The 14,097-nt window shown below is 40.1% G+C and overlaps 1 long non-coding RNA gene across 1 annotated transcript in view; it reads right to left on the bottom strand.

The window, feature by feature from the left end:
* The window catches only part of LOC116657583, a 240,720-nt gene that overhangs the window by 200,292 nt on the left and 26,331 nt on the right, over nt 1-14,097 (bottom strand). Inside the window, exon 2 of the long non-coding RNA XR_004312744.1 lies at nt 885-967. This is a non-coding gene — a long non-coding RNA (uncharacterized LOC116657583). The remainder of the gene's footprint in view (nt 1-884; nt 968-14,097) is intronic.

Raw genomic sequence — 14,097 nt, 5'->3', positions numbered from 1 at the left:
CACAGCAAATTTAGCCGTTTATTGTGATGGTTATGTCTTAGATCTTTAACTATATGTGAGGTATTAAAGGAAAGAAACTGAGTATTTTCCTTCACGATACCCTCTAGTGGCTACAGAGTAACAGGATGGGCAGAAGCTTTGAAGTCATTCAGACTGAGTCCGAATCCTGGTTCTACAACATATTCACCGCCAGATATCAAGCAACTTAACCCTTTTGAGCCTCCTGCTCCTAATTTATAAACTGCAGTAAATAACATCCATTTTTTTCAGAGTTGCAAATATTCCAGAGGATGTACATAGACAGCTGAACTAAAATATATGAAATAAATAGTGATCATTGTGTTTATGGCTATGAATTTGAGAGAACCACCACAATATTTTATTATTTCTGCTCATACATCACCAACAGTCTGAGTCAGGGATGTAGCCTGAGGACAAGCAGTAAGGATTTGGTGCTTTCTCCTAGGAGGCCCATTTCTCTGGGAGGGTTCTATGACATTCCTTTGTATGGTGGATCAATTATTTAAGATGGTTAAGGCCTCGGTCATAAGGTCTTTTTTTTTTTTTTTTTTTAACAAAAAAGAGAATTTCATGTAAAGAACTTCTGATGTGACCTCCGCATCATTAATCTCGCTGTGGAACATGGATAACACGGCTCCATGAGACTCAAGAAGGACTATAAGTGATTCTGTCTGGGAAAACATTACCTTTCTAATTGTTGATCAGGTGCTATCATTGCATTCAATGCCCAGCAGGTTCAATCTAAGTACCCCTCCCGGTTCACTAACATAGTTTTGGAGAAAATCTGGAGGCCATCAAAAGCACATTTGGAAACTACCACTCTTGGAATCATTCGCATGCAGAGAAACCCCCTCCCACAGTACCTTCTCTAGGAGACAGTCCTCTGACGGCTGAAGGAACAACTGTCCACTGGACTTCACTGTCCCAGCTGTGTGTTAATTAGGACCTGATGGAAAATAGAAAAATTAGGATAAGAAAATGTCATTTCTTCTCAGTAGCCTATAGGTAAAGGTAGCCAGGAAGCTTCTGATTCAACACACAGCACTATCTTCCCATCTAAGGAACATTCCTCCATTTATCAAGCTAGATCTAAAGAATAAACTTCAGGCGTGTTTTGCAAGAGGGAAGGCCTCATTGGTCATTCTGCTCCCCTGGAAAAAAACCCATCTCCCCTTTGGCCTATGGGAAGCAGGACACTATTGTCTGCCCACGGTCTGCTCAGCCCTCAGACTCCTTGCCCCATCCCTGAGTAGAACTTACATACCTAAGGCTTCAAATGCCTGATATACCAGGGCATTAAGAGTGATCATATCGAGAGATTGTCCCCCAAAATGTCTTCTGCTGCTTTCACCACTCTGAGAGTAGCTAAAAAGCTCCAAAACACATTATCAACAGACACTATTAGGCACGCGATCTACCAACATGTCACCAAGTATCAAAACTTATTTCTAAATTCCACAGTGGTTTGGGAAAAGGAGAAACTAAGGAAAATGGAAGGGAGTACAGTAATGGGGTTAAGAGCGTGGCCCTGGGTTCCTATCCCATCACCACATCTTGGCTGTGTTGTTACTTACTTCTCCCTTTCTCAGTCTCCTCCCCCATAAAATGGGAATACTAACATCATCTACCTTACAGAGTAGTAAGGGACACTAAACTATACAATCCATATAAAGTGCTTAGCCCAGGGCCAGTAAATGGTAAATACTCACTAAATTGTTTATGTAACATTTCTGAGTGCATGTGATGCATGTTCTCATTAAAATCACAATCCCATGAAGTGGGTATTTCATCTTTCTCCCATTTTGTCACCAAGAAAACTGAGACTTAGAGAGGGAAAGGAATTTGCTCTGGATCCTACCACTTGGAATTGGCAATGCCATGATTCAAACCTAGGTCAGTCTGACCCCGACAACCCTAGCTAATTTAATCAGCTATTATGCAGAACACCCAAATGTTTATAATCCCCGACCCCAGTTACACAACCCTCACCAAGGAACAGATTCAACCCCATCAATGAGCTGAGGGGAGAACTGTTCTGACTTCCAAGTTTCAAATGGAAACAATTATTTTAAATTTACAAAACTTCACCCTGTACAACCAAATCACCTGAGGGCACAAGTGCAAAATTCAACCCATTCATCAAAAAATCCAGGTTCATAAAATCGCAACCGTAAAATCGTGTATTTTTGTAAAGATCCTAGAGGACAGCGTTTGTCAACTGACAACTTCACGTCCCTTTCACTGCACAGCTACGAAGAAGGGGAAAAGGAGAAGTGAACGCACAATGACCAAGCATTTACTAAGTGTCAGGCCTTGCATCAGATGTTTTACAGATGTCCTCACTTCAACCACCAAATGACACTAAGACAGAGCATTATTAGCCCCATTTCACTGGTGAGTAAATCGAGAGTCAGAGAGGTTAAGTGACTTGCCTAAGGTCACTCAGAAGAAAAACCAGCATTAAAATCTAGGCTTGTCTAAATCAAGCACCATCTCAGGGACACCATTCACATAGTCCATGATGGGACTGATGCCCCTGCAGACATCTTGAAAGCTCCTTCCAATATACCACTGGACATTCCCAGAGCCAGCAGTCTATAAGAAAAATTAAATTAATCAGTGGCATTGGTGTCATCACTGAGACCTGGGTAGGCATGAAGTCTCAAGAAATAAAAACCCTTTCCTTGAAACACTGCCTTTGCTCCATGTCTCCTGATGCTAGTTAACAATTCTGAATAAAGTAGAAGATTTTTTTAAATCCTTATTAAGAAATATACTTCTCTGTGCAACTCCTCTGTTTTCACTCTTTCTGAGCCTTTCCTGAGTGTTAATCCTCTTTCCCTGTGATCTTTATGCCATTAAGAAGTACAGCGCGCTGAACGTGAGGTTTTAATTATTGAAAGGGTGTATGTATGCTATGTAAAACTTACACCTCAAGATCTGCCAAGCAAAGGATACACAGATGCCTTCCAGTAGGACAATAGCTTTTACTAGAGCTATGGAATTATGGCAAAACTACAGTTAAACAAAGTATATCATGCCAAGGAAAGCTGTATCAGCACTTTTTGAATGAGCCTGTGGCTTATTAAGTTACCTCTAAAAATTTGCTCTGGGATAAAAGCTGGCTCACAAAATACTGTTTTTAAATTATGCATCATTTAAGAGAACCAATCAGTCCTTCCTAGCATTCACCAAACTAAAATTTTTTCCTTTTTTAATTAAAGTAACTTTACTTTTCATATAATGCTAAGGTGACCAATATTCCTATATTGGGAATTTGCAAGAACACTTAGAAAAAAAATTAAATTATCAATCATGAAGAGTTTCACATCCACCTAGGATGAGGAAAGCTGGGAGGAGCTTCACTCCCACTCTAACAATAAGAAAGCAGATAAACTTCAAAATCATAACTTTTCATAAGTGCATCTAAAAGCTGAGGCCACAGGGAAACCAAGTAGCTTGAACTCCCCAGAAAAGCTCCTCCAAATATCAACTGTGGCAGAGACGGGATGAAGAGATACCAAGCACCACAGATGTGAGTCAGAGGAATTCAGCTAAATTCTTTTTCAATTTATTTAGTTTTTTTTTAATTGATGTATAGTCGATTTATAGTATTGTGTTAATTTCTGGTGTACAGCATAGTGATTCAGTTATATATATAACTGACTATATATATATATATATATATATATATATATATTCCTTTTCCTATTCTCTTTCACTATAGGCTATTACAAGGTACTGACTATAGTTCCCTGTGCTATACAGTAGAACCTTGTTGTTTATCTGTTGTATATATAGCAGTGTGTACCTGCAAATCCCAAACTCCCATTTTATCCCTTGCTACCCCCTTCCCTCCGCCATAACCATAAGTTTGTTTTCTATGTCTTCAAGTCTGTTTCTGTTTCGTAAATAAGTTCACTTGTATCCTTTTTTCAGCTAAAAATTTTCACAATTTGCTAGAGGCCTATGCGGGCTAACAGGAGGTTACAGAAGCCCAGAGAGTCAGAGACACAAGGGGAGCTTGTACCCATTTCAAGCTCTTCTCCACAGACCATCAGTGGGTGCTTGGGAGAAAGATCAGAAGCAGGGTGGGATACTGGAAAGGTCTCTTCTTGGTGGTGTAGTCCCATAGTGCTGCTGTGCTAAATGCAAAGGCCTTCACCCAGATTCTTCTCCCCAGCAGAACTCAAATCTCCAGATGATGGAAGCAGGCCAGCACATCCAGGGCACAGGTGGAGACCCACTGCTGCAGGAGAAAGGGCAAAGAAAGCTATCCTCTACCCCAGGGGCGGGGGCCTGAAACAGCTACACAACAATAAAGGAATCAGTTTACAAAAAAACCACAATGATCCTAAATGCTTCTTTACAACACACAAGAGTTTCAAAATACATGAAGGAAAAAACTGATAAGGCTGAAAGGAGAGAAAGATAAATGCACAAATGCAGGTGGAGACAAAGGCCCTCCTCCCTCAGTGCTACCTGACAGGACAAGCAGAACCACCTGACCTAACTGACATTTATAAAACACTCTACCCCACAACAGAATGTACTTTTTTTTTAAGTACACACAGAACATTCCCCAAGATTGGCCATATTTCTTCTACACTCAGGTCCACGTAGGCTCTTCCACAAAGAAGGAAAGACTTTTCAACTCATTCTTTAGACAAGCATTATACTAATACCAAACCAGACTAAGAAACTACAAAAAAGAAAACTAGAAAACTATGCTGTCTAATAAAACTTTCTGCTACGGTAGAAATACCTACACTATCCAATATGGTAGCCACTAGCCACATGGGACTACTGAGCACTTAAAATATAACTAGTGTAACTGAAGAAATAAATTTTTAATTTCATATAATAATTTAATCTACTTTTATTTAAATTTACATAGCCCATGTGTCCAGGAACTACTGCATTGTATATAGTGTAGCTATGGACCAATGTCCCTAAAGGACACAGATGCAAATATCCTCAAAGACATTAGCAAATGAGATCTAGCAATGATAAAAGAATGATAAAATGTCAATACTGAATGAAGTGTCTTGGGAATATTATCCTGGGAATGCAAAGTTAGTTCAGCCTTCAAAAATCAATCAATGTATTTCAGCATACCAACAGACTAAAGAGGGAAAACCATATGATCCTATAAATAGACTCAGACAAAGCAGTCAAAAACCTCAGTGTCCATGCATGATAAGATCCCTCAGCAAGATGAAAATTACAGGTAACTCCTTCGACCTGATAAAGAACATTTACCAAAAAACTACAAATAATAGCATGCTCGATGGTGGAAGTCTGAATACTTTCCCCCAAGGATTGGGAGCAAAGCAAGGGTATCCATTTTCATCAACCCTAGTTAACACTGTACTAGAAGCCCTGGCCAAAACAACACAGCAAGAAAAAGAATAAAAGGACATACAGATCAGAAAGAAAGAAAGAAGACTGTATTGACAGTGAAACAATTATCTGTGATGAAAACACCAAAATACCTGCAAAAAAGCTACTAGAACTAATAAATGAGTTAAGTAAGGTCATAGGATATAATGTCAATATACAAAAATCAATTTTTTTCTATATAATAGCAATGAATAATTGGAATTAAAATTCAAAACTAATACTATTTACCATACCCCTAACAAACATGAAATAATATAAATTTAGCAAAATATGTACAAGATAATTATGCTAAACATTATCAAATGCCGATGAGAGAAATCACAGAAGATCTAAATAAATGGAGAGATATATCATGTATATAGATAGGAAGGCTCAAGATTATTAAGATTTTAACATTCCCCAAATTTATCTGTAAACTGATATTCAATCCTAATCAAAATCTCAGTAGGATTGTTATAGACATTGACAAGCTTATTCCAAAATTTGTATGGAAAAGCAAATGCATTAGAGTAGCCCAAATAATTCTGAAAAAGAAGAACGAAGTTGAGGACTCACACTACCTGATTCCATGACTTAGTATAAAATTACAGTTACCATGAACAGTGTAGTACTGGCAAAAGGGTAGACACACTGATCAATGAAGCAGAAAACAGAGTTCAGAAAGAGACCCACACATATAGTCAATTGATTTTTGATGAAGATACAAAGGCAGTTCAATGGAAAAAGAACATCCTTCACGATAAATGGTACTAAAGCAATTGGACCACCGTGTACAGAGTAATAATAATAAACAACTTGAACCTTAGCCCACGCCTCATGCCATAAAAAAAAAAAAAATCAGCTCAAAACTAATCACAAAGTGAAATGTAAAACCTAGAATTATAAAACTTTTAATAGGAAGTTTTTAATAGGAAAAAAAAAATTGTAAACTTAAGGTAGACAAAGACTTCCTGGACAGAAACAGTCCTTTCAAAAAGAAAATCACCATTTATAAAGGAAAAAAAGTTTTTAATGTCTGCTCTTTGAAAGGTACTGTTAAGAAAATGAAGACAAGCCACAGACTGGGAGAAAATATTGGCAAAACAAGTATCTGAGCAAGGACTTCTATCCAAAATATGTAAAGAACTCTCAAAGGTCAATAATAAGAAAACAAACTGAATAGTATTCAGCCACGAGAAAGAAGGAAATCTTGCCACATGTGACAACATGGTTGGACATTGAGGGTGTTATGCTAAGTGACATAAGCCAGAAAGCAAAAGGCAAATACTACATGGCATCACTTATAAGTGGAATCTTAAAAAAAAAAAAGTCAAACTCTGAGAAACAGAAGGTAGGAGAGTAGTTTCCAGAAGCTGAGAGTGGGAGCTGGAGAAATAGAGAGAGGTTGTCAAAAGGGTACAGACTTCCAGCTACAAGCTAAATAAAGTCTGAGCATCTAATATATAACATACTGACCAAAGTTGATAACATTTTACTGTATAAGTGAAATTTGCTAGGAGAATAGAATGTAAATGTTCATATATAGATATATATATATATATATATATATATCTCAACACATCCATCACTGTATATATACATATATATATTATTTTTGTAAGATATTTTTAAATATCTTACAAAATATCAAGTATCTTTTAATTATCATAAGATATTTAAATATCTTACAATTTTATTTGTCAATTATACTTGTCAATTATACTTCAGTAGCGCTGAATAAAAAAAGAAAATTTTTTAAAAACCCGATTTTTTAAATGGTCGAAGATTTGAACGGTCCCCTCCCCAAAGAAATTATGTAGGTGACAAATAAGCTTATGAAAAGATGCTCAACATCATTTTTCATTATGGAGATTCAAATAAAAGATACATGAAACACCACGATAAATCTATTAGAATGACTTTTTTTATTAAAAAAAACTAATGTTATGCATTCTCATTTGTTTTTGGCAGAAATGCCAAATTGTATGGCTACTTCAGAAAACAACTTTGCAAATTTCTTATGAAGTTAAGTATACGCCTACAAAACCCAACAGTCCCTCTGCTGGGTACTTATCTAAGAGAAATAAAAGCTTAGGTTCACAGAAAACCTATGTAATTTTTTATAGTGGCTTTACTCATGATTGCCAAAAACTGAAAAAAAAACCCAAGTTAAAGAAGCCAGACTCAAAAGGCTACATCCATTTTAAGGATACACTGGAAAAGGCAAATCTATAGGGATGAAAGTTAGATCACATTGTAAACTGACAATAATTCAATTAAAAAATACATATATACACATACACACATATAAATAGATCAGTAGTTGCCAAGGGCCAGGGTGGGGGGTGGCGGTAAGTGAGGATTTGATTATAAAGGGGCTGCCTTCTAGGAACTTACATAGCCTGGTACTTCCCTTTTCAGGTTCCCTAACCCAGAAGAGAGTTGCAAGTGTGACCTGCAGAAAGTGAGAGCAAACCAAAGTCAAAGTCATGCAAAAGTGGGGGTCCAAGTGGACCTGGCAGAGCAGCAACCTCACTCCTCACCCCCATTTACCGAGCACCTACTTTGAGCCAGGTGTCCTGTTGGGCTCTTTATGAGCCTGAACGATCTCTATTATTACTCTCATATTCTTGTTTAACCCAGACAGTAATTCTGTGAGGTAACTATTACTGACTGCATTTTAAAAATTAAAACACGAAGGCTCAAAGAGGTTAAGCAAGTTCCTCAAGGTAAGGTCACACAGCTGCTAAGTGGCAAGGGTGGGATTCGAACCAGGGTCTATTTGCCTCTGCCACGTTTGTTGCTGTTTTTCTCTTTATGTGTCTCTCTCTCCCTCAGTGGGAATCACAATCTACAAGGACCTTGATTTGACCATAAACCACAGACTAAGGGAGTGGAAGAAACTGCTCTCTGAAAAACTCTTTCACAGAACACCCAAAGTTCTCCCTGTGCCTGTGGCATCCCCTTTCCCAGTTCCACAGACTCTCCTGTCACTCTCTCAGGTCTCCCCTAGACAGAGGCAGAAGGAAGTTCTCTAAATTCTCCATTTGAGTCCCCTTACCTCCTCTCTGGATGACAAACCCTAAGCAGTGGAAAGAGCAGGTCAAATTAGCAAGCAGTTTACACCGTGCCTCACCTGCGAGCAGCAGAGACTCTTCTACTAAACATGGCCCAGGGGTTAGAAACTTCGAGAGCTTCCTGTGTAAAATTCAAAACTTGCCGCACACACGGAGGGCACAGAGAGAAAGAAGAAAGAGGTGGCCACACCAGACTGGTAGGTGGCAGGTTTAATACGCAAGGGAACTTACTTACGAGCCTTGTCTTGGGCGCAAGCAGATCTCCGCATCCAGCCACCAGCATTTCAACGTTTATGGAGGCCTTAATGTGGACCAGATGGTCTCAACAACACCTTACTCTCTCAAAGCCACATGGTTGAACTGGCTCCTAACGTGAGAATTGTGGGCGGAATGTATATTTCAAGGACAGGGGAGGGGGGAGGAGCCTCCCATTGCCCAGGTCCCGCTAGAGAGTCAACCGGGGGCCACGTCCTCTCCATGACCTCCTTCAACAGTATCAGGAACTAAAAATCTAATATAATCAGTCACGATGAGGTTATTAGCGTGGGTCCTAAACCAATGTGACTAGTGTCCTTGTATATATAAGGCCAAAAGGAGTGTCCAGGCTGCTGTAAACTGTGTTGAGGACAGGAATGACAGGGTTAGGGAGAGCTGTCTGAAGAGTGGCTACAAAATGGCCATTGTGAGGACAAAATGCCATCTCTTGAGATTGGAAACGTAATAAAACAGTCTGAGCACAGGTAAGCAAATAACAAAAATGACTGGCCTCTCCTATGTGCCATGCGCTTCTTTACTGCTTGTATTATAGATCATCTTTTATTTGCGTATCATCTTCACCCCCACGTATCCTTATAAAATGGGTATCTTGTAACTCCCATTTTATAGGTGAGGGAAGTAAGGCTCAGAGAGATTGAGTGACTTGCCCAAGGTCACACAGCATATAGAAGTTGCAGTCAGGAACTGGACCTGCATCTGTCCGGCTCTAAAGCCACACCATATTTAACTTTTATTATAAAGTTATGGCCATAATGAATGGCCCAGTGGTTAAGTGCCCCACATCTGAAATCAAAGGACTGTCTCAACAAAGTACACAAAACAACGTTGGTCAACCAACAGGAATTATCATCTCAAAGTTCTCTGAAGTTTTAAAATCACCCTATGATGGACAAGTTGGTTCCCTCCAGGGGCTGTAGGGGAGAAATCTGTTCCAAGTGTTCTGCCTAGTTTCTAGTGATACCTTGGCATCTTTCACATTTCTTGGCTTTTTTGAAACATCACCCTGATCTCTGCCTTTGTTTTCACGTGGAATTCTTCCTACATGCATCTCCATGTCCAAATTACCTCTTTCTATAAGGACACCAGTCATATTGAGTTAGGACCCACTGTAACCACCTCATCTTAACTAATTACATCTGCAACAACCCCATTTCCACATACAGTCACACCGAGGTACTGGGTGTTAGGACTTCAATACACCGACTGGGTGGAGGGGGCACAATTCAACCCATAATAGCAACTATTGGCACTTACATTTTTTCTCTGTGCTTACTCATCTGTCACAGTGACTATTACAGGGTTGGGAGGATGAAAAGAAAGAACATATACAAAGTATCTAGAATAGGGGTCAGGAAACTATCATCCAACTGGACAAATACAGCCTGCCACCTGTTTTTGCACACCCAGCAAGCCAAAAATGTTTTCGATATTTTTAAAGAGTTGGGGGGAAAAAATGAGGAGAAGAAGAAGACTATTTCATGACACGTGAAAACTGAAATTCTAATTGCAGTGTCCAGAAATAAAGTTTTATTGGCACTCAGCCACACCCATTCATTTACATACTGTCTAAGGTTATTTTTACACTACAGGAACAGAGTTGAGTAGTTGCAGTTCCCACAGAGACCAGATGGGCACAAAGCCTGAAATATCTACTGCCTGGCCCTTTACAGAAAATGTTTGCCAACTACCAATGTAGAAGGTTACCCAGGATGTAGTAAGAACTCTATTAATATTGCTTATTACTATATATTTTCCCTTTTCTTTCGCCGTGGTAGGAGTCTTCTGCATCTGCCATCCTTTTTGTAGCAAGGAGAATTTTCAACCCATGCGATGGAGGGGGTGGTCCCCATTCACAGCCCACCGGGAGTGCATGGCTGGTCCCAGTTCCTCGAGGAATCTTCCCCGGCATTGGCTGGTTTCCTCTGCTAGGGAACAGCAGCCGTTCCCCTGGCTGCATCAAGTCCAGGCCAGTAAGCTTACTTGTCTCCCTCCTGTCTCAGCGACTTTGTTTCCCCCCCACTGCACAAGCTCCCAGCAGCTTCAGTGGGTCCAAAGGTGAGCACTTCAAGCCTTAAATTATTTACATCTGAGAAACACAAGGACTTTTTCTCCCTTTCAATCACGTCGCCCGTTGGCATCTCCCAACGCGACATTCCTCCTTCTGACAAATTATGGGAAATTTGCATCCTTAAAAAAGAAATGTGTGCACTTTTTTCTCCCCTTCATTTTTCCACTGGCCAAAAAAAGAAGTAAAATGAAGCCTCATCTTAATTCAAGGTCTCATCTGGGATGCCCAGGAGGAAGGGGGCAGAGGAAGAGAGAGGTGGACGAGCCAGCAGCCGGCGAGGGTGTTGGGGGGAGAGAGAAGGAATCTGTTCCGTGCTGAGTCAGCACGACTGGCGAGCTTGGAGGAAAATGTGCAGTTCAGATGGGGAGAAGAAACACGTTTTCTCGCCTCGATCTGAAGAGTGGAGAGTTTAATTGCCCAAGAGACCACAAGTGTTTGAGCTCAACATTTTCATGGCTTTGTACTGGGTGGCATTTTGCGTTCTCTCAATTTCTTTTTCTTTGAAAAACTGTAGGATTTAGGCGTAAAACCCAGTTATAGGCAGATTAAAGTCTTTAGCTCTTAATTAAAGGCTTTTTTATTCAGCCACTCTCATCCAGCCTCAGAACTTTTCATTCCAGTTGCGGTTGAGGAGAAATGAGAAATTCTAAAAATAAGTCAGTGGCGCGCACCGTCCCCCTGAGGTCAGGTCATTGTCTCCAAGGAGGACACAGCTGTCACTGCTGCGGTTGTTATGATAGTCAGGCTAGAATCAGACTCGGGTGGGGACATGGCCCTGCTGGAAATCTGAGGGAACATTTTGGTAGGACCCCAAAATGTTCCCAAGTGACTTCATGTCCTAGAAAAGTCTGTCTCTCTGCAAGTCCCACTTCCCCTAGTCCTGACCATCCTGCGGTTTCCCCATCTCACTCAACAGCAACTCCAGCTTCAGTTGCTGAAGCCAAAACGTTGGCATTATCTCTGACACCTCTCGTTCTCTCCAACCCCACATCCAATCTGCTGACAAATCCTCTTAGTTCTGTCCAGGACCTGGCCCATAATTTGTGGGGCCCTGTATCAAATGAAAATGGGTGCCAGTGGATGGCCAAAGGTTATTAAGAATTCCATTTATAGCCTAATATCAGAAATGACATCCATCATTTCTGCTATTTCTGTTGGTCACATAAGCCAACCTTGGTACAGCGTAGGAGGGAATTACCCCCAGGTATGAGTACCAGGTGACAAGGACCATTGCACACCATTTTGGAGAATGGCTACCACACTAGGCATCTTGCCATTATTATTCTCCATTATTTACTTGTCATGGAAATACATATGTACAAAGCGGTACTTTTGGAAAGGAGAGAGAAACTCAAGGGTCCTAAATCTCCAAGATGGATTCCCAAAACTACAGGGTTTTTGCCTTCCAGTACCTCCCTATACCCAAGATTCATATTACAGCCAACAGAAACCCCCTGGTTATTTTAAGAAAGAAGAAAGTTTATTTGAAGGATGTTGGGTACAATACAGACTCTCCAACAGGCAGTGAAGACATCACAACTTGAATACTACCAACAATTCTGAAGACATCACAACTTGAATACTACCAACAATACCAATGCTGGACACCAATGTTCCCGCTAGAACTGCTAACTACAGGTGCCTCTAGAATGAGGAGGTGGCTGCTTCTCCTTGTCAGAATAAACTCTGTGTGGTCCTCCTTCTTCACCAGTCTCTGATTCAAAGCACAAGATAGGTACATTTGACTGGCAGAGTCAAGTGATGAGTCATTGGATGGGTCTGTGCCCCAGCTGCATGGGAAACGAGGAGAGCAGGCACCTACCATGTTCAGCCTCGATGCCAGGTGGCAGGCTGTGCCTCATCATTTGGAAGATTCTCCCAAATATGAGGACTTCAGATACCAAGCAGCCAGGAAGTATGGTGGATATCTGCGATGCCCACAAACCTTGGTCAGAAAACCCCAGGGGGTTCTGAATTTCTTTAGTGGAATGGATCACTTTGGCAATTTGGTGAAGACTGTGGACTCTTTTCCTGGTATAATAATTTTAAGTGAATAAAATAGAATACACTGGATTACAAGTAAACCAACTACACTGAAATGTAGTTATAGAACTATTAAAACAAACTTGTGGATATAGCAAGGTATACGCAATACACATTGTCCTTTATTAGCACATGAAGATCTAGCCAGGGGTCTAACTACTACTGTGATTTCAAAGAAGCAGTGAGACTAAAGGACATTTGAAGATTCTGTAACAGTTATGAGATATGAAAATAGCTATGATTTTCAATGGTGACCAAGTTACAGGAAGTGTTCATTCCACTGTGGTTTGTTGCCTACAATCATAATTGAAGAAATGCTAAAAATTAATGAGAGATCAGTGAAAAAGATATTTTTCCTTTCCAAGTTGACTAATCCTTTATATTCTATCCACAGACCTGCAAGGAATGGGGCTGCCATCTCTGGCTAAGAACTCCTGAAGATTATGACAAATATTGCAACCTGCCAAGCCCTCTGGTTGTAGGATGGAAAAGCAAGAGTGCACAAAATGACCAATAAAATAGGTTGAAATCAATCATGATGGTGAGTTTCCAAACCAGTCTTCTGGCTTGTAAATAGGTATTATGTGTGTGTGTGTTTGTACAAGTGTACATTCATGTGTGTGTGTGTGTTTTCCCATTATAACATAGTCATATATTTTCAGACATGGAAAGATGGCATGATAAATTATTAAATGGGAAAAAGCGCATTACAGAACAACATATAACAATGATAGCGAACATTTACTGAAGCACTTGCTATAGGCCAGAAACTAAGATAAGCACTTTCCTTATATCATCTTATGGAATCTGTACACAACACTTTGACATAACTAATTTTATTATCACACTTTATAGATAAGTAAAATAAAATGTGGAGAGATGAAATAACTTGCCCAAGGTCACAGAGCTGCTAAATGATGAAGCTGGTATTCAGATCCAAAGCTTGGGCTCATCATATCTGCTCTGAGGATCCAACTTTTACAATTAACTCTTCAGAACTCTGCATGTATAAATGTGCATATGGAGACACACACACAAAGAGAAAGCTGGGGAATTACAGATAGCAAACCCTACGTACCTTTACCTCTGATGACAGTGACTGGGGAAACAGCAGAGATGGGAGAGGTCTTCTCATTCTTTTAAAAAATCCAAAGAGGCTGAAAACATTTTAAAATGGATGAGGGAGAGCTCCATGTATCAACCTGGATGAATCTCGGATATAGTGTTGAG

This window comes from Camelus ferus, chromosome 18, assembly GCF_009834535.1.
Source record: "Camelus ferus isolate YT-003-E chromosome 18, BCGSAC_Cfer_1.0, whole genome shotgun sequence".
NCBI lineage: Eukaryota > Metazoa > Chordata > Mammalia > Artiodactyla > Camelidae > Camelus > Camelus ferus.
This window is presented reverse-complemented; position numbering and strand designations above follow the sequence as displayed.